General features: G+C 43.8%; 1 protein-coding gene across 1 annotated transcript in view; it reads right to left on the bottom strand.

Moving 5' to 3' along the window:
• PAPSS2 (3'-phosphoadenosine 5'-phosphosulfate synthase 2) overlaps positions 1–6,534 on the bottom strand; it is a 123,147-nt gene extending 116,613 nt beyond the window's left edge. The window contains exon 1 of the mRNA XM_032883021.1: positions 6,490–6,534. The gene's annotated coding sequence lies outside the window, so the exon portion shown is untranslated. The remainder of the gene's footprint in view (positions 1–6,489) is intronic.
• Positions 6,535–21,480: the final 14,946 nt, after the last annotated feature.

Here is a 21,480-nt window from a genome sequence, read left to right as displayed (position 1 = left end):
TGGGCTCGCGGTAGGTTCTCAACAAATGTTGGACTTCTTTCTGGAAAGTGAGGCAAACCGTGAAAACACCCCATGTCCAAGGTACTCAGAAAGCTGGAGGATCACTTTTTAGAAAATTTTAAAATGGACTAACTACTATGTAGAGCCCGCGTATGACAAGGCAATTTGTTAGATTTGGAAAGAATTAGGTTTTAATGAAGCCATTCATTTCACAGGGTAGAAGCAGAGGCTGAGGGAGCGGGTATATCTGACGTGCTCAGGTTTCAAAATACAGTTTTGAAAAGCTGTGCTTTCACCTGGTATGTAAGGTTTGTACAGCACAGCGGTTCACTCACACCGACGGCAACTACGTTATTTACTCACATTAGATTCACTCACTCACACAGATGGAAACTACAACGGTATTTAACCTGTATCCGTCATTTTTACTGCCCAAGCACTTCTCTAACAAAACATCATTTTGGAACAGCATTAGCGGCTTTAATGTGGAGGGCTAACCAGATCTAGAAAACGTTTTTGCTGATTCATTTGGCACAAAAGGTTTCACCAAAACACAATGAAAATCTACTTGTAAAACAGGTTTTCCAGCAAACAGAGCTTGCAAGTGACTTTGGAGATGGCACAGAGGAAGGTCTGGGCTTCTTGATAAGTTTACTTTCTCCTGCCCTGACGTCTTGATAGACAATTCCTCCCAAGGACACACACAAGTAAACAAATGACCTAGGACTGTCATTTAACACCTGCCCACCCATGGTGAGCAGAACGCATGACTTTGGAAAGTGCTGCAGGAGGGGGTCCTCAAACAGTATGTGACCTATGAAACTCGAAGCAGACAGAACGTCTGATGGCTTTCCTTTTGCTCCGTGGTATTATCAAGTTGTCAAAGTCCCTATTTATCAACGATCATTTCAAACCATCGTATCTCTGAAAGAAGGAACAAATCCACCCCGAAGGAAACAAATCTCATGGGGTCAAATATCACTTGGGGTATAAGAAGAAATGGAAAATAGAATTAGCAATGATGAAATTATCAGAGCAACATTATTTTTGGTGACACTGGCTTCTAATAGGATGCTTCCACATTTAACAGGCCTAAAAGTCCACCCCACCTTCAGAACCAGCTCTTTCATATTTTGTTTTGTTCCATATTGAACAGCAATCAAGCAAAACTCAAGGCTTCTCGATGTGGCCTAAAGAAACTCGAATTACTCATCCTCAGCCCTCCCAGCAAAGCTCAAGTTTCAAACTAGAATTATTAAGCTAAAATCTCCTCTAAATCCAAATTACAACATTAACCCGATTACTGATCTCAGATTTCAAATGTTAAAGACAGCTCTCACTTCTTGGTACTGGTTTGTGCCACTGTTGAGTTAAGCTTCCGACTGTTAGCCTGTGGAGGCCGAGAGTCTAGGCCACTGTGAGTTTATAGGTCTGTTGTCTTGGTTGGCTTTGCGGTGATACTTCCTCACAAACTTTTGATCATGACGAACAGTTCCTGAGTGATATGTCCTCTGGGCTTTCTATATTAAGGCTTGAAGGGGAGGAAAAAGGGAAGTGACTTCCCAGCACCTCTCCAGAGGAATATAATTTCCTGTAACTATCTCTGAGTGTGTAAAATGCATTTTAGAAACATCTTCATTTCATCCTCACATGGTGTCCTTTGAGAAGATGCAAAGTAGAAAGAGAGAGGAATGTCCTTGGTTCTCCCTCCCAGAGAAGATTCTAGCTCTTGGGACATTTATTTCAATTTGATCCATTCATAAACATGTATTGTTCAGTACCTATGAGAGCTGGGTGGAGGGTGAGCTCCCCAAGGACGATATTCTCAAACTCCTCAAAGAAATAAGTTCAGGTGGGAATAAAAAGCCATAAAACAAAAGAGAGTTTGAAACAAGAATGTGCCAGAATTAGAATCGACTAGAAATATTAAAACGAAAGACATAGCTATGGGAAGAAAATATCCAATAAAGGGGCTTCGTGGTGGGTCTTCACTGCTACAGAGGGAATGAATGACCCCCAGGGTCAAAGTATATCTACCAGAATGCAGCCCGAGGAGATAAAGAGATCGAAAATATTAAGGAAAAGTTTAAGAAGAACATGACAACATATCCAGACGCTTTGATATATATTTAGTAAGAGTATCAGAAGCAGAGTCGAAGGAATAGTGAAGAGAGGGTGTCGAAAACATACATACTAGCCAGAACATCCCAAAACTGAAGGGAAAAAAGAGTCCTCCAATGGAATATTTCCATGAAGCATACAGCAGAACTCCTAAAGAACACATTCATGAACATATCACGTAAAATTCCAGACTATCAGAAATAAGGTGAACACTCTAAAAACTACCAGGGGAAGAAGACATAATATCTAGAAGAAATGAGAATGAGATTATCAGCAACACTGAAGGCAGGACTCAATGTGTAAAAGTAATTTGGGACTCAGAATTCTCTATCTACCCAAATTATCGTCCAAGTGTAAAGGCAAAATAAAAACATTTTCAGACCTACAAATACTTAAAAAGTTTACTATCCAAAGATTGTCTCTGAAAGAACTAAATTAGGGTGTACTCCAGCAAGAAAAAAAGTGAATCTAAAGAAAGATTGCAGAAAGCTACCACGAGCAAATAAATTATTAAAAATTGTTGATATGTTGGGTGCCTGGGTGGCTCAGTGCATTAGGCCTCTGCCTTCGGCTCAGGTCATGATCTCAGGGTCCTGAGATCAAGCCCCCATTGGGCTCTCTGCTCAGTGGGGCGCCTGCTTCCCTTCCCCGCTCTGCCTCTCTGCCTACTTGAGCTCTTTGTCAAATAAGTAAATAAAATCTTAAAAAAAAATTGTTGATGCGAATCAAAATAAATAATATGTTTTTTAAATTATGTGTTTAAAAACAAGCTGGAGCCAAAATTTTAGGGAGTAGTAACATGAAAGTTGAGAGAAGTGTGGAGAAAAGTAAAAGAAGCTAAGTGTCTTATCTTTTTTTTGTTTGGAGATAAAGATACTAATGAAGTTTAAACTTTCAACAAAGTCTGCATCACGTGCTGTATAACACATGACTCCAAACCTTAGCAACTTAAAAGTCAAGAAAAAAATCTTTTATTTTCTCCTAACTTTCTGTATATCATGAATGCCTTTGGCCCAGGCTACAGTCAAGGTGTCTGATGGAGCTTCTCACCTGCGGTATGTTCTAACCTCACTCAGGCTTGATGATGAGCCACAGGGTCTTGTTGGCTGTTGGCCACAGATACTGCCACGTGGGCCTCTCCACAGGGCTGCATGCAACATGGCAGCTGGCGTTCCCCAGAGTGAGAACTCTGAGAGAGAGACTAAGAGAGGGAGAGTGTCCAAGACTGAAGTCGCAGTCTTTCTATAACTGAATCTCGCTGTGACATCCCATTATTTCTGCCATGTTCTTCTTAGAGGTAAGTCATGAGGTTGGGTGCGCACTCAAAGGGAAGACATGAAAAGCGGCACGTTGGGCTGTACTCCAACAAGCCTATTTATTACTGAAGAGTGAGTGAGTAAACAAGTGCCTCTTTGGGGCCACCTAACAGGCCGGGCAAACATAAACATGTCTGGATCCCAGGGATGGGCACAGTGCAGAGGCCCCTGCTAATAGGCTGATTAGTAGATTAAATAAGAAAACATGTGTAACACTTGACCTTTATGTCCATGCTGGTATTCTTCCGTACACCTGAGCGCTAATCTTGTATCCTCTCATTGAATCTAAAAACTTACTCTTTCAACTTCTTCCTTTTCCACGAAGACTTTTTTTTTTTTTAAGATTTTATTTGTTTATTTAACACAGAGAGAGATCACAAGTAGGCAGAGAGGCAGGCAGGTGGTGGGGGGGTGGGAAGCAGGCTTCCCACCGAGCAGAGAGCCCAATGCGGGGCTCGATCCCAGGACGCTGGGATCATGACCTGAGCTGAAGGCAGAGGCTTTAACCCACTGAGCCACCGAGGCGACCTTGACTTTTTTTTTAAGATTTTATTTTTAAGTAATCTCACCACCTGGTATGGGGCTCAAACTCACAACCCCAAGATCAAGTCACGTGCTCTACCGACTGAGCCAGACAGACACCCCTTCCATGAAGCCTTCTATGAATCCTTTGACCGTAAGTAAATATTTCCTTGCATAAACCTGTAATATTTTGCTTGTGTCATTTTCACGGTACCAATCATTTCCTGCCTTGTACGTCAATTTTTGCACATCTGTGCCTCATTCATAATCTGAATTCTATATAGAACGCTGCCAAGCCCATTGACGCTCAATGCCTTCATTTAAATTAGGAGCCAAATCCTACAGGTAACAAAGCAAAGTATGCAGGACTCCACCCTTTTCCGTTCTTCAGGGAATCTGGGAAAATGTACCAAAAGAAAGACAGCAAACAGACTGCCCCCGCAACCCTCACATCCCTCTGAAAGTAATAAGCAGAACACACGGAGTACCAAGATATGAAAATACATGTAGGTGCTTCAAAGGTAAGGACTAAAGTTCCCACCTGATAAGGTGGGTGACCTCAACGACCAACAGAGAAGGGAGATGTTCAAGGGAGCTGTCCTGTAGCAGATAGGCTGCAGACTTCTAGGTCATATGGAGAGCTAAGAGGGTGCCAGAAAGACTCAGGGCTAGATGTTGATGTAGCACAATAATGATATTCACAGCTACCCTTTATTGAGTTCCTACTGTGTGCCAGGTATACTAAATGCTTTTTTTTTTTTTTTAGATTTTTAAAAATTTATTTATTTTTTTTTTTAATTTTTTTTTAAGATTTTATTTATTTATTTGAGAGAGAGACAGAGAGAGAGAGCATGAGCGAGGAGAAGGTCAGAGAGAGAAGTAGGCTCCCCGTGGAGCTGGGAGCCCGATGCGGGACTCGATCCTGGGACTCCAGGATCATGACCTGAGCCGAAGGCAGTCATCCAACCAACTGAGCCACCCAGGCGTCCCTAAAAATTTATTTATTTGACAGAGATCACAAGTAGGCAGAGAGGCAAGTGGGGTTGTGGGGAGCAGGCCCACTGCTGAGCAGAGAGCCTGATGTGGGGCTCGATCCCAGGACCCTGAGATCATGACCTAAGCAGAAGGCAGAGGCTTTAACCCACTGAGCCACCCAGGCGCCCCTAAATGCTTTTTTTATATTATCTCACTGAATGGTTACAAGGTAAAGAAACTGAAGATCACACAGACCAGATACCTCCTCCCAGGTCTGCAGCTACTAGGTGACTGATCTGAGATTCTAGCACAGGTTTGTATGACTCTTGAAATATGGGCTCTACACGTCTATCCTGCATTTCCGGCAAAGCAGATAAGATGAAGTGGAGAGGGCTTCAAATGCTCTTAGAAGTCTGTGGCTCTGGGGAAGGTGATAGTTGCTCCATGGAGGCATGCGTTTACTCTTCCTCCCACTGCTTGTTTCCACTTTACTCCCATGATCTCTTCCTTGCATTTTTCTTCATTCCCTATTATGGCTTCCTCCTTCCATTAAAAATTAGAGATGCTGCAGCCCCACGTTGGATGTAGAGGTCACTTAAAAATATTTTTGAAAAAAAAAGAACTGGGGGCTCCTGGGTCGCTCAGTGGGTTAAGCCTCTGCCTTCAGCTCAGGTCATGATCTCAGGGTCCTGGGATCGAGCCCCGCATCGGGCTCTCTGCTCAGCAGGGAGCCTGCTTCACCCTCTCTCTCTGATGGCCTCTCTGACTACTTTTGATCTCTCTCTGTCAAATAAATAAATAAAATCTTAAAAAAAAAGAACTGAAAATATTGCTTAAAAAACAGACTACATTATCAAGAGAGTGAAAAGACAACCCATGGAATGAGAGAAAATATATGTAGGACATATATCTGATAAGAATTTAATATCTAGAATATATAAAGAGCTCTTAGAACTCAACAAACAATCCAATTAAAAAATGGACATTTTTCCCAAGAATACAAACAAATTATCCAAAGCACATGAAAAGATGGCCCATCATCCATCATTAGTGAAATGCTCATTGAAGCCAAAATGAGAAAACATTTCACAACAACTGGAATATAATCCAAACGTGGAAAATAACAAGTGTTGGCGAGGATGTGGAGAGATGGAAGCCCTTGTACATTGCTGGTGGGAATGTGAAATTGGTGCAGCCACTGAGGAAAAGAGTTAGGTTGTTCCTCAAAGAGTTAAACATAGAATTGCCATACGACCTATCAAATCCACTCCTAGGTATATACCCCAAAGAACTGAAAACAGGGCCTCAAATACTCATATGCCAATGTTCACAGCAGTCCTATTCATAACAGTCAAGGTTCGGAAGCAACCCAAGTGTCCAATGACAGGTAAATGGGTAAACACAAAATGTAGTATACATATGCAATGCGATGCTATTAAGCCATAAAAAGGAAGAAAATCCTCACACATGCTCTAACACGAATGGACCTTGACAACATTAAGTGAAGTGAAACAAACAAGACATAAAAGGGAAAATATTGCATGCTATCACTTACCTGGAATATCTAGAAGAGACACATTCATAGAGGCAGAAGGTAGGTTAGGGGTGACCAGGTGCTGTGGGGAAAAGGAGAGAAGGAATTATCACTCAGTGGTATAGAGCTTCTGCTGGAGTTGATAAAAAAATTCTGGAACAGTTAATGGTGATGGGTGCACACATCATGAATGTAATTCATGTCACCGTAGTACACAGTCACAAATGGCTACAATGGCAAATTTTACATTTTATATATATTATACCTCAAAAAAATTAGCTTACAAAAACCCCAGAAACAATATTCTTATACAAAAAAAGACTGGATTCATAGTCTACCTCTAATAAAACAGACTGAAGTTTATCAGAGAAGACAGCCTGGTATCATTGTTTAAGTCTCCAGAGGACAGAAGAGGGCTGCCCCCTTCCTTGCTGTGATGTCAGGTCCTTTGACCTCTCCCATTTCCCGGAGGATGAGAACCAAGGACAAGAGGGCCCCCGGGCTTCTACCAATGACTCGACCATGCCAGATGTGCATTCTGACTCATGACCTTCTCCGTCCCATGAGTGTCACCCATGTTAGAACACGAAGCTGGAACTTCAAGCTAATTGGAAGCCTCTTGCTCATCTGTAGAAAAGGCTTCGAGATGTAAGATGAGCCTAACAGTTGGATGAAACTGGCCCAGAAGACTAACCATTTGACCTGAAATCTACTTCATTTGTCTGATTAGTTGACCATGATTATGAATGGGGTCCCTAAATATTCAGGTGATTTGAATCCTGAGGACTCTAAATTAATATGGCCCAATATTCTAAAACAACCTTTCCAGAAAAAACATTAGCACAGATCCAGGCTGGTGACGTGCTTGAGGTCTCATGTTTGGAGAGAGAGGCTCATAACTGTGTTGGCCGCTGAGCATCTGCCTCTCTACACTTCTGCAGAGTTAAGATTACACAGAAGTTCCATTCATTTCTCATCACGACATATAACTCAGGAGTCTCTGAGAACAAACTTGAGTCCGCTTTAATTGCTCTGTACCACATGAGTGTGAAATCACATGTCCTCTTTTGTCTTTCACAGGAACAAGATGAAATTCTCTGACATTTGACTTTGAGGGTACAACATCAAAGCAGAAGTGAAACCTAGGCCACGCCCTTTATACACTGGCTCATAATTAGTTTGACCCCAGACAACAGCTTGAGGACAATTAAGTAGCCATAAGATAAATCAGCCTGGGGGCGCCTGGGTGGCTCAGTGGGTTGGGCCGCTGCCTTCGGCTCTGGTCGTGATCTCAGGGTCCTGGGATTGAGTCCTGCTTCGGGCTCTCTGCTCCACAGGGAGCCTGCTTCCCTCTCTCTCTGCCTGCCTCTCTGTCTACTTGTGATCTCTGTCTGTCAAATAAATAAATAAAATCTTTAAAAAAAAAAAAAAGATAAATCAGCCTGGGAGAGCCTATGTTCCAGGTCTAACTCCATGAGATTTCCAAGCACAGAACTTGCAAATCTGTTTTCTTTAGACAGGAGAACATTTTCAGGGACATTTTTTCCTGTTGCACTTCGGCATCCAGGATTTTCTCCTGGTCATCTGAACACTAGAAAACATCCTCTATGTGAACTGTTCTTTCTCTGGTTATAGAGAACCTAGAGGCTGTGGAACATTCCACCATCACACCTGTCTCCCTCTGGTGGGATGCTGGTCTCCCCGCTCCTATCAGATTTCTGGCCCTTTGAGCCGGAGGCTATGTCTTGGTGATGTTTTAGTCCTAGTGCTTGGCTCAGGAAATGTGTGACCAGTGAATGAACTGGGACACATGTGTTTCCCCAAATATGCCCCCAACATTTCCACTTCCTCATTCAGCTTTTCCTTTAGCGCCTCTCTCAACCCCTCACTGTCCTCCTCACTCAGTCTACATCTGTCTACCCTTTCTTCAAGGCCCATTTCCACCCTCACATCTTTCAGAAAGGTTTTCTTAACTGTCCCACCCTATGGTGACTCCCCTCTGCTTTGCTGTGTATCACCTTTTGTCTCTTGCTTCATTGAGGGCTGTCACCAGGCTGCAGGGCACCTTGGTGCAGGTTAGAGAAAGGCGTCCTTCTGGACGGAAGCACCGGGGTGCATGGCATTGGGGACAGAGAACAGACTAAGCTCAGCCCCTACTCAGCTGTCCACTCTGTGCCCTTGTGCAGTGAACCACGTGCCTGGCAGGCAGAGGACGCTCTATCCTGAACCAGACCACACCTGGAGCAGGGCTGCATCGAACCCTCCACCTTTTAAATCTTTGCTTTGTTCTGAATCCCTTTTTATATTCCCAGGGCTTTTGTCTCCCACATCCTCCACTCCCTGTGATAAACACTGTTGTAGCTGTTGAATGTTAGCATATTAATTTGCTGAGTCTTGCTAGTTACTAGGCTTCTGATGAAATAGGACAGGTAAATGAAACATTGACATTATCTGACACAAAATTACTGACATTATCTGACACAAAATTACTGACGTTATCTGACACAAACTTACTGCGAACAAGTATATCTCACTGCCTTTTACAACAACTTTATGGAAACATAATTTGCATAGCATCAAATTCTCACCCTTTTATTTTTAATTTTTTAAAAGACTGATTTATTTATTTTAGAGAGAGAGAGGGAGGGAGAGAGAATCCTAAGCAGACTGAGCACAGTCTGAGCTCAGAGCACAGAGCACAGAGCCGGACATGGGGCTTGATCTCGCCACCCAGAGATCACAACTTGAGCTGAAACCAAGAGTTGGACATTTAAATGAGTGTGCCACCCAGGCACCCCAAAATTCACCCTTTGAAAGTATACAACTCAGTGTTGTTTTTATTTTTTTAGCTTATTTATAGTTATGGAATCATTACCACCATACAGCCTCAGAATAAAAGTTGTATTTAAAAGAAGAAACTCCATATCCATTAATACCCACTCTCCTCTCTTCTCTCCTTCCAGCCTCGGGAAACCACTAATCTTTCTGGATCTTTCTCTACAGATTTGTCTCTTCTGGACACTTCATTCACAGGCAGTCACATGACAGGTGACCTTTTGCTAATGGATCCTTTTGACTTAGCATAATGAGTTCAAGGTCAATATGTACTGTACCACATTTAAGTGCTTCATTTCTTTGAAGGCTGAATAATAGTTCACTGTATGAATCGACCACATTTTATTTGTCTACTCACCAGTTGAGGGATACTTGTGTTTTTCCATTTTTTGACTATTATGAATAGTGAACAGTCAAGTACAAGTTTTGGTGGACACGTGTTTCTAATTTTCTTGGGCATACACCTCAGAGTGGAATTGCTGGGTCACGCAGTAACTCTGTGCTTGACTTTTTGAGCAACGTCCAGACTTTTTTCCAAACTGGCCACCCCATTTTACAGTCCCATCAGCAATGAGGGTTCCAATCTCTGCACGCGCTCACCTATAATTGTCACTGTCTTGTCTTTTCAGTGATAGCCATATTAGTGTTCCGGAAGTGGTATTCATTGTGGTTTGACCTGTAGCTCCCTAATGATGAATGCTGTTGGTTTTCATAAACAATGAGAACGAAGACAGGGAAGGGAGGCAGTGGGGTCTGGGAAACAACTAGAGTCAGGATCGCAAATGCAGCCAAGACTTCCTCTGTCCTCCTATCACTTGCTGGGCTTCCCTCTGCGTGGGCAGAGCTTCCTTCCGCCTGGTTGGGACCACCCGCTGCTGCCTGGGCTGCTTCAGATCCTGCCCCTCCCCCCACAGAGGGCCCAAGCTTGCCCTCAGGGAGCTCTGATTCAACTGCCTTGGGTCAGGCACTCAGGATCCGATGAGTAAAGCATGAACAGGAAATCCAGATGAGAGAAAAACATAGCAGCTCCCAATGGAGCCACACTGCTGGGGCGGGGAAGAGGGAGACTAATTCCCAAGAACAGGGAGGCATTCCCAGTGGAAAGAGGAGGTACTAATAAAAAGTAGTGAGTGTCCACATCACTATTGACTTTGAAGAGCAAACGGGATTAGATCTTTGATCTCTAAAAGCTATATAATAGCCTCTGGTCAAAAGCTTTAGGGTTTTTTACTGACTTGGACTATTGCCAAATATGACGGAATGCACAGTTATGATCTTGATAATGCATGTTAGTGATATTCTTGGTACTGGCTGTCTATTTCAACAACAATACCCTAGGGCTAATTAAAACTATAAACGATAGAATCATGAATTCTCACTAAGTTTACTGAAAAGGATTCTGAGGAAAGACATCACTCGAGAGTCATAATCTGGCAGTTTATAGGTCTGACCTCACCTGGTAACAGTTATTGCTTGATTTACACAGTGTTGTTGTTGTTGTTGTCCCATTTTTAATTATGAATTCATTTCCTGTATTAAAAAATCTGCGAATTTCACATGGAAGTCTGGATTTCTAGCTTCTCTTGCAAAATCACAGTTTGGTGGCATTGGGCCCGAACCCCACATAGAGACGGTGAGGAGCAGATGGCAGGAGGGATTACCACCTTAATCCGAGTGCTCCCGTCCAGCTCTCAGGTATTCCCATTCCACCCCCGCTCCTCTGCAGGTCCAAACCCCCACTGGAATTGCTGCCATCGCTAGGTATTAATTATCTCTGAGGAAGACAGGAGGCACACGAGGGATTCACTTCACAGCTGAATGAATCTCTTCTATAGGTACTTAAGGTTTGGGATCATTCTACTTTCCAGCTCTTATATAACACGTAGGGAGACAACAGAGACAGCATCAATTCTCTCTGAGGATCCAAGAGTCTCCACATTAATTCTCCTTGCCAAAGCAGGCAACATTTAATAGTTTTAACCACTTACTCTGGAGGATTGTATGTATTTAATGCCATTCTGTGTTGCTCCCCAGCTGCCAACAATGTTTTTAGCTAATATACATAGTTATGATAATATAAATACATCTAATCATACCACATTGCATATGTGAGAACTGCTAAGAGAGTAGAACTGTAAAGTTCCCATCTCAAGAAAAATAATTTTTTTTGGTAACTATGTAAGGCGATGGATGTTAACTAGACTTACTGTGGTGATCAGTTCACAATGCATACAAATACGGAATCATGATGTTGTACTCCTGAAACTTACATGCTACATGTCAATGTCAGTTACATCTCAATTGAAAACAAATTTTTAAAATATTTTTAAAAAATTAAACGTTAAAAAAATATTTTTAGCTTAAAGTACTTACTCTAAACGATCTAAGGCCATCTGGTTATTATCTTACCCTAATTGATTACAAAAAGTTTATAATCTTGCCCTTATACCTGAAGCAACCCACTGAAGATAGCACTCTGTATGTTCCCACCTAGATCCTTAAAACGTGAGAGGTCAGAGTACCAGGCGGTCTTATCCACTGACTGCCCAAGGTACACACTGGTTTCCTACCCAGATTCCCCTTCAGGAAGGAAGGATTTGTTCCCACAGAGGCTGGAGAGCTGCTGGAAGAGGTCTTCACCATCCACCCTATTTAAATTGCCTGACCCAAGGTCATGCCTCCTTCCAGGGCGGCCAACATCCCAAGAACAATCATTGCCCCCTTATCCCAACCTGGTATATCTAAAGGGCCATCCCAACCCCAGAGCTCCTTGTAGAGTCGTCTGAGGCCTTTGTCTCAATTCTGCTTCTGAATTACCCTTGCTCCCCCGAGACCCTTCCGTGGATGTGGACCGCAGGCTCTCCCTAGTGACTCCTTGGACCCTATCACCATCTCAGAGTCAGCTGTGCGGGAGCCCAGCCTGTGGAGCTACTCGGCAGAGGGCGACCTTGGAATGCAAGTGCTATTTCAGAGAGGAGGGGAAGAAACCAGGAGACCCTTGGCATAGGGTTCGTATTTGGGGTTACGCAAATCAGAAAGTGCAGAGAGTTTCTGAAAGCCCAGAGAAGTCTCCACGGATCCTTAACCAAAACTTCCAGAGGGAAACCAGGCAACACTGATGACCCTTTTCCTACATCCTATGAAAATACTCATGAACCAAAGAAAGCAGATAAAGAAGTTATAGCAGCATTTGAAACTGGAAATGCTGCTTGGTTATCTGCCAGATGTCTATGTACCAAAGCCCGGAGGGAGAAGCCCAGAGACAGAACAGAGGGGCTCTGAGTGGTGTTAGGTGGGAGGCGTAAATGCGGGCAGAACTGCCAGAGTTTATTCTCCTCTGGGTTGTGGGAAGGATCAACGTTGAAGACCAGAAGTTCTTTCCTGGAAGGTTCAGAGACCTAGCCCTTAGAGTGAGCAGATTTGGAATGAAAATAAGTTACAAGCTAACAGAAAGACAGGTTCCCGGGTGTGCATATCCGTCCTCCGGTCTCAGGTGCAAAAGAAAGGATTCTGACACTGACCATCTCCCCATGATTACGGGCATTGGTTAGAGCTGAATACAGATCTCCCTTTTTAAGGACAATACTGAAAAAGTGATGCGGGGAACCTACAAACCATTACCTAACCTACACAATATAGAATCTGGCCCTTGACATTTTCAGAAGAACGTGTGTTTGAAAAATACTTCTACAGGAAACCTAACTCATTTTAGAACACATCAGGTTTTAATTCTGCATAAGATTGAGGAAGATATGGATCTCTGAAATAGAAGACCAAATACGGATAAGACAACAAAGGGATGAAAAAGGAGTTAGTTGAGAGGGAATCAGAAATCAAAAGCTGTATGAGATAATGGGACCACGGTTAAAAAAAATAATAATAAATAAAATAAAACGTTAGAAATAAGTCACACACTTGGTCACACATCAACAGGAAAGGGAACTGGAGCAGTGATTTGGAGACTAAGCCTGAGAAAAGAAAAGTATAACAAAAAACAGATAACCTATTTTCTTCTGTGTGTTTTTCATCTGCTCATTTTTTCATTGATTTCAGCCTCAAACATTTCCTACCACCTGGGAATTCGGAACCCATGCTCAGTGTGCTCTTTCATTAACCAAGCTCCCCCTGGCATTGGCTTTCCTCACCAGGCCCAAGTGTGAACTCTGTGTTGCAACCTTCAGAATGACCCAGTCGTCCCCTGGATTATGTGTTCTCTTCAGTCTGTGGCTCCGGGGACCCAGGGGGCAGCGTGTCGGACATGGGTCTGTATGGGCGTGGGAGTGGAGTGGACGCTCAACTCAGAGGGGAGAAAGAAGGGGAAAAGTGAGAGGTGAAAATGTGACAAGTATGTAGAGCAGAGACTGGAGATCCAACAAGAAGGTAACAGCTCTCCAAAAACACAAGCCAAGATTAAACGTAAGCAGGGAATTAATAAGAAGAGAAAACTTTGCTGATAAGAAAACAGGCCACGGAACGGGGAATCCAAGATCCCATCCTATGACCCACAAATGAAAAGAAAATAAGAAAAAGATTAACACCTAGACATAACCCGTTATTTTTTTTTCTTTTCAAAATTTTTTTAGGGGTGTTCCATATACAGGCAGAAAATGTAGCCCTGAAGCGAAATGTGGACCTTACCTCTCACACAGAGATTGAGGCCCCGACAGGAAGGTGGTCTATAGAAAGAATAAGAGGTCCAAGTTGGGCGGACGGTGGGGATTCCTCGCAAAAGCACGTGCTGACACTAGGGCTCAAGTTACACCCAATTATCCTCAGTGACTTCTTAGACTCCTTTGACCGGTTCACCCTTCCTTTGGGCTCTGGAAAGAGGGGCTTCCCACCAATGCTACTGGCAGTTCATCTTCACATTGGAGGTTCAGTCTGTGGCCGTAGATAAGAGTACTCACCCGTTATTGCTGCTCCAACAAGAAAGCATGAACTTGGTGGCTTAAACAACTCAGATTTACGACCTCCCAGCTCTGGAGACCAGAAGTCTGAAATGGGTCTCATGGGACTATGGGCGTGGAGTCCCCAGGTCTGCACTCCCTTCCGGGGTCTCTGGGGGTGGGTCTCTTCTCCTTCCTTTGCCAGCTCCCAGAGGCCAGCCCTTGGAACTTGGCCCCCTTCCACCTCCGGAGCTAGCAACATGTGGCTGAGTCCTTACACACAGCATCACCCTGACCTTCTCTCCTGCCTCCCTCTCCCTGATTGAAGGGCTCTTGTGATTATATACTGGGCCCGCTCCCTCTCTCGTGAGGTCAGCTGATTAGCAACCTTAACGCTGTCTGCTACCTTTCTTCCTCTCTGCCATGCAGTCTGGCAGGTTTGTGATGAGAACCCAGCTGTCTTTGTGGTTCCATTGTTCTGCCTATGGCAACGGCCTCCACGGTTGTGCTTCCGGGGCCCTTAACTTTTCACTGGCACCTCCAGAGAGGAGCGGTGATAAAATGGGAAAATGCCAGCATAACAGTTTGGAAGGAAGGGGATGCACACGGTGAAAATGGAGACCCGAGGTTACATTAACGGTGACTGAATCAGGGAATGAAGTGAAGACCTCTAGCTAGCCCAGGGCGTGGTGCGGAAACCCCAGGTGCTTTCACCTACTTCTGCTCAAAAGTCACTCTTGCACAAAATTTCCACTACCATCTTCCTCTTCTCCTCCCCATCATCCTTAAAATATTTTTCATTCTCCTCTGGACAGCTTCAGCGTGGCAAGGCAGCCACGGTCACCATATCTGTTTTATTGTTGTGAACCAAGAGTCTGTCCCGCTCCTCTTCAGAGCTGAAATTGTGCACCCCTGATTATAATTATTATCTCAGCGCAGTACTGGCAGAGAAAACTGTACATTGAACAAAGACTGAAGGAGTTCCAGCCATGGGGCGGGGGGGGGGGGAGAAAGCAACTTCACTAGTTAAGAAAATGTAGTGTTTTGTTTATACACATTGCCTAAGTTACAGTTAAGTTTGCGTATACACAACAGAGATTCCTAGCTACAATTAAGTTTGGTTGTACACAACAGAGATCCCAACAAAGGGAGTTAAACACAGGAGGGTATCTCTTGGATGTATAAACATTCCAGGGGGCACCTGGGTGGCTCAGTCAATTGGGTATCTGACTCTTGGTTTGCTCAGGTTGTGATCTCAGGGTTGTGGGATCAAGCCCCGTGTCAGGTTCCACATCTCTGGGGTGTCTGGGTGGCTCAGTTAATTAAGCGTCTGCCTTCGGCTCTAGTCATGATCCCAGGGTCCTGGGATCGAGTCCCATGTCGGGCTCCCTGCTCAGCGAGAAGCCTGCTTCTCCCTCTCTCTCTGCCCCTCCCCTCCCTGCTTGTGCTCTCTCTGTTTCTCAAAAATAAATAAAATCTTTAAAATTAAATAAATAAATCTTCTAAAGAAATTCCACAACCAGGCAGTTCCAGGCATGTGTGGCCACTCCGCAAAGAAGAGGAGTACGAGGCAAGGTACATTTTAATTCTTTTCTTTTAATGACCAGTTTTCAAAGTAAGGAATTAATGTGCTAGCTGCCTTCAGCGGGGAATGGTTTGTGTCATACGTCTGGATTTCTTGTTTTAAGTATCATTATGAACTCAGCGTTTTCTCTATTCAGGGTGTTTTAGTTGATGGCATCTGTTGTTTTGATGCTCAAATGGTCTCATCTCTGGCCAGTTAGGGGCTTCTCCAGGTTGGCTCTGGTGCTTTGACAGGACCCCATCAGTCTGAGATGCCTGAGACTTGCCATGGGCCCCAAAGATTCCCCAGGCTCCTCTCGTAGGCTCCTGCTCCAGACCGGGAACCAGCCACTCCTCCAACGTGCCCTGGTTCCTTCTGGTGGGAAATGGCATTTGGAGAACAGAAACTGGTCTTTGCTACTGGACTGTCACTGTTCTTAGGCCTCAGTGGACAGAACTATTAACTGTGTGTTTTTGGGAAAGGTAATCAAGGTCATGCTAATAGTTTCAATTCAAATTTAATATTGCAAAGATTGTATTTACTATCTTTTATTTTATATTTGTAGCTTTGTTAGGCTAAAAGATTTGATTTCTAACAACATGATAAATCATATAAATAAATAATAATATCAAACATTTAAAAACCAAACATAACCACTAACAATAAGACTACAGGCTATACATTAAGTTTCTTTAAAGTTATTTTTGCCCTTAAAATATTTCCTAAGATATTATGGGCTTTTTCCTGTTCTTTTCTTTCTCTTTTTAACATAAGCTCTATACCCAACATGGGACTTGAACTCGCAACCTGAGATAAGTGTTGCACACTCTACTGACTGAGCCAGCCAGCTGCCCCAAAATACTATATTCTAAATTAGTGTGAAATAATTCTTCTTAGTGTAAATATGTCACAAATAAAAATTTTAAATGAAGTATATATATTGAGAAAAGCCTAGTCTCCCTTCTTCATAGCTAATTATTTTTATTAGTTTTAGGTTTATCTTTCCTTTTTTTTTTTAAAATATTTTATTTATTTGAGACAGACAGAGATAGAGCATGGACAGGGAGAGGGGCAAAGAGAGAGGGAGAAGCAGACTCCCCGCTGAGCAGGGAGCTGATGTGGGACCAATCCCAGTATCCTGGGATCATGACGTGAGCCGAAGGCAGACGCTTAACTGACTGAGCCACCCAGGCGTCCCCTAACTTTCCATTATTTTAAAAAACATGAACAAATGCCTATAGATACTAATGTTTCCCTCCCCTATTTACACAACAAGTATCATAAAGATCTGCCCCTCACTGTGCTTTTTTTTTTTTTTTTGCTTAAAATACTACAGAATAAAATACTTAAAATACATGGCAATGGCTTCATACCAGTACATAAGATGGCTTCCCCATTTTTCTTCATGGCTGAGTAGACCATCATGTGTGCACACCACAGGCTGCCTTCCACCAGGAATGTGTCCGAGTGGCTGCTTCCCTGCCGCCTTGCCGATAAGATGCATTGTCAAACTTCTGCATTTTCACCACCTGACAGATGAGAAGTGGTATCAGTAGTTGTCACTTCCCTGTCTCTTACTTTGAATGAGGTTGAGCATCTTTTCATGTGCAAAGGTCACGGAAGATACATTTTATTTCAAATATACGTGTTGCTTATGGTGGTGGTGTCTCACTCTTAAAGTTGGAAAGGACAAGAGCAAAGGAAAAACAAAGAGCAAGAGAGGTCAACCAAGAAACAGACTCTTAACTACAGAGAAGACACGGATGGCCACCAGAGCGGAGGAGGTGGGGGGGGGGGGAGATGGATGCTGGGGACGAGGTGCTCACTCGTCCTGATGAACACTAAGGAATGGAGAATCGCTAGTCACGATGCCGCGCACCCGAAAGTAGTAAAACACTGTATGTTAACTCTACTGGAATTAAAATAAAATAACATTCGTGAGAATATGATGGGTGATTAGAAACTCTCCACAAAAACAAGCTTATACTGAGTAAAGGCCCTGGGCATCGTGTTTCTTAGAGTAGAGAAGGTTCTAGAAAGCTTTATGTGGAAAACTGCAGAGAGGACATTTCATCTGTGAGATTTGAGCATGGGTCGGCACGCTTTCCTTACAGTGGCATGCCCGCTGGAGACCCTCATCTTCAGCTATGCATTCGAGTCACACACAGAATTTAGAAAGAAAGAAAGAAAGAAAGAAAGAAAGAAAGAAAGAAAAGAAAGAAAGAAAGAAAGAGAGAGAGAAAGAAAGAAAAAGAAAGAAAGAAAAGAAAAGACAAAGATGCCCAGGCTCACCACTGGATGTTTGGATCTGGGAACTCTGGAGCTAGTCCTTGTAAGCTATGGGTTTTTTTGTTTTGTTTTTAGGTGTTGTGTTTTTGTTTGTTTGGTTGGTTTTTTGGCTGAGGAGATGATTCTGTGCAGATGATGTACTTGCTCAGTAAATATTTACTGAGGGTCTACTAAGTGCCAGGAAATGAGATGGCTGGTGGGTGCTGGGAACGCAGCAGTGATGACACAGACACATCTTGTGCCCTCAGGAACTGCAGAGAGGCAAAAGAGAATGAATAAATTCATATGCAGTGGTCATAAAAGCCATGAAGGAATAGGGGGCTGAGGAGAGAGCAAGAAGGCATGCTCTTTGATAGTGCGGTCAGGGAAGATCTCCCTGAAGAGTCCAAACTCAAGCTGATTTGCGTAAGAAAAATGGGCTTTTGGGCCACGTGGACCTAACCTTGTCAAGGGTACTGGAAACGTCTGAGCAGAGTTTACTAAATTACTTCGCCCCGTGGTTGGTTCATGGCACAGGGCGGCTCTACGATGACGATGAGGACGATTTTTTGCTTAGCAAGGGTTCTTCCTGTAAGGCCCATTTCCGACTCAACGATTCCCTGAGTCCTTCCTGCGGGAATCCGGCCCACACCGATTCATTTACCCAGGAAATGTTCAGGAGGCCACTACTGTGTGTCAGGAACTGAGGGCTCTGGGGAGACTGAAGTCAACCTCGCCCATGCACAGCAGATGTTGCAGGAAGTGACTCCATGCAACGATGATCCTTCTTTCCTTCCCCAGACCCAACAGCATCATTATAAACTCTTAGAGGGCAGGGGACTTATCCCCTTCTGAGCCCCTCCCCAGAGCTGTTGGTGTAAGCTGTGTCTTGTGAAGTTCTCGACTCTGCTCCTCTGGCTGGGCTGCCGGGTGCCGTCCTCTCATTAGGCAAGGATGCCAGGACCCAGCAGTGCGATTAGGAGAGAGGCCATACACATAGAATCTAACCCAGTAAGGGCCCAGCAGCTATCTTTATGCCTTGAAAAAAGGTCAACAGCTATAGCATTTCAATTTCCTAAGAAGTTCAAGTTTGTGAAGTGCCAAAAGTCAGATCTGGGGTGGAGGGGTGCAGGGGAACATTAGACTGGACTTTAGACTTGAAATGGTTCTTGGGAATGTCTTGATTTTGTTGCTCTTGTTGGTGGTGGTAACCAACTTGAAAAAAAAATTCTTTATATGTTCGTAAATCCTGGAGAAGCTTTTGAATTCCTTACCTTAACTAGCAGCTTTCCCATCCCAACATGTAAACATCCACATGTATGTACATCCATACCCACATATCAGGTAGTGTCCAAAATTCCTGCTTACTCCAAGTCAGTACTTCCCAGAATTAAAAAAAAAATACTCATTATGCCAATAACTTACTGAGTTACAGTTCATTTATGATGAGAATTTATTATATTAGATAAAATAATATAGGATGCCCGGTTAAGTTGGAATTTCAGATAAACAACAAATAATTATTGTTTGGGACATACTTATGCTCCAAAATTATTTGTCGTTTTATGAAATTCCAATTTAACTGGGTTCCTGTATTTTTATTTGCCAAATCCAGCAATCCTACTCATCACAGGTCTGTACATATGCCATCTCTTGTAACCCCTAAAACCCACCCACAAAGTAAGTATGATGCTAATCCTACAAATAAGGAAACTGAGGCTCCGAGAGAGATAGTACCCTAGAGCCTCCGCATTATGGTCCATACATGGTAGAATCAGGATGTGAAGCTAGATCTGCCTCAGCACATAGGCCTGGTGTTCATGCTTTCCGGGAAAAACAGCAGTTGCTACAACTGTTTTGTTTAGACCTACATCTAGAGTATTTGAGGTTTGGGGCATCCAAGTGGCTCAGTCATTAAACGTCTGCCTTCAGCTCGGGTCCCACATTGGGCTCCCTGCTCAGCGGGAAGCCTGCTTCTCCTTCTGCCTGCCACCTCTTTCCTTGTGTTCCTTCTCTGGCTGTGTCTCTCTCTGTCAAATAAAATCTTTAAAAAAAAAAAAAGAGTATTCGAGTTTTCTAACTGTGAGATTAATGGACATGTTCTTGCCATTCCCTCAGTGTTGTTCTGCTAAGCTTTCTCACTAGGTGGCAGCTGCTGGACCCTCGTGGCCCACCGGGGAGTTGTGTTCTCCAGGAGGCTTCTCCCCCCGTCCCAGGGACAGCGGAGCGCTCTGGGCCTCCCTTTTAGTGCTTGTGTAACAAGGGCCCTCTTCAGGGTCTGTCTACTGCGGGAGACCGGGAGCTCTGAGGTAGGGGCTGAGTCATTTCTCTGGGGCCTGCATGGGGAGGGAGCCTCAGGAAACGCTCAGGCGTGCCCGATGTAGGAAGCATACCTTCTGGGCATCCGATTTTTTTTCTTTTTTAAAAGATTTATCTATTTTACAGAAAGAGAGAGCATGCGCAGGGGGAGGAGCAGAGGGAGAGGGAGAGGATCTCAAGCAGACTCCCTGTTGAGCGTGGAGCCCCAGGCAGGGCTCGTTCTCGTAATCCCGAGATCATGACCTGAGCTGAAACCAAGAGTTGGACACTCAACTGACTGAGCCCCCCAAGTGCCCCTGGGCATCAGATTCAGATGAACTCTGCTAGCATGTATGGCTTGGCCCACTGGGAAACAATGGGTCTCCTGGCTCTCTTTGAAAAGGGTCATCAGGGAATGACAACACTCGAAACAATGGCAAGGAAGCCATAATGTCTTACCATTGAACTTGGGAACAACTCTATCCATTACATTTCTTTTCATGGTCCCATTTACCATGACCTTTGACCCTCGTGTGAGTTGTTATTGCACAACTATCTAAGAATGAATCAGCCTTAGTTAATATCCATTAATATGTGGACAGGAAGGAGGGAGAAGAGAATCTGAGCCTCACCTTTCTAGCTCAGCAAAGTTCAAGCCGGTCATTTTAAAAAGTCAATTTTACGTGAAAAAGGAAGTCATTTTATGTGCTAAAGACGCTTGTGTTTGGCAGGGAAAGGTGTTATTCCTTGAAGTAGTTCCTTGAATACATTCAAGACTTTTTCTTTTAATCACCTAAAAGTGGATGGTAATTCTAGTGCATATAGAGCTCCTCTATGTCCTTCCTCCTCTGGGCAGACCTAGTGATTGCCAAGGGCACCCAATCAGACTCCTGAGAAGAAATACGGTCTTCTTGTCCCCTGGCTGACCTCCTCAACATCCTGAACTGACTTCACGTCAGCGTCACTAAAGTCCTATTTCACTGAGAACAGAAACACCCCCAGCCCTGGCCTTCAGCTGTCCCACCGTACATATGCATGCAGTTCTTGTCCTGAAACATTCCAGAAAAGAATAATCACGGGCCCATTCCCTTCCCAAAATGACACGCAAATGCTACAAAAAGGAGCTGTTTAAACTAGTTGGCGTTTGAGGAATCCGATAAA

This window comes from Lontra canadensis, unplaced genomic scaffold (genome assembly GCF_010015895.1).
Source record: "Lontra canadensis isolate GAN:19392208 unplaced genomic scaffold, GSC_riverotter_1.0 scaffold85, whole genome shotgun sequence".
Lineage (NCBI taxonomy): Eukaryota > Metazoa > Chordata > Mammalia > Carnivora > Mustelidae > Lontra > Lontra canadensis.
The sequence above is the reverse complement of the archived record's forward strand: the minus strand, read 5'-3'. Positions and strand labels throughout refer to the sequence as shown.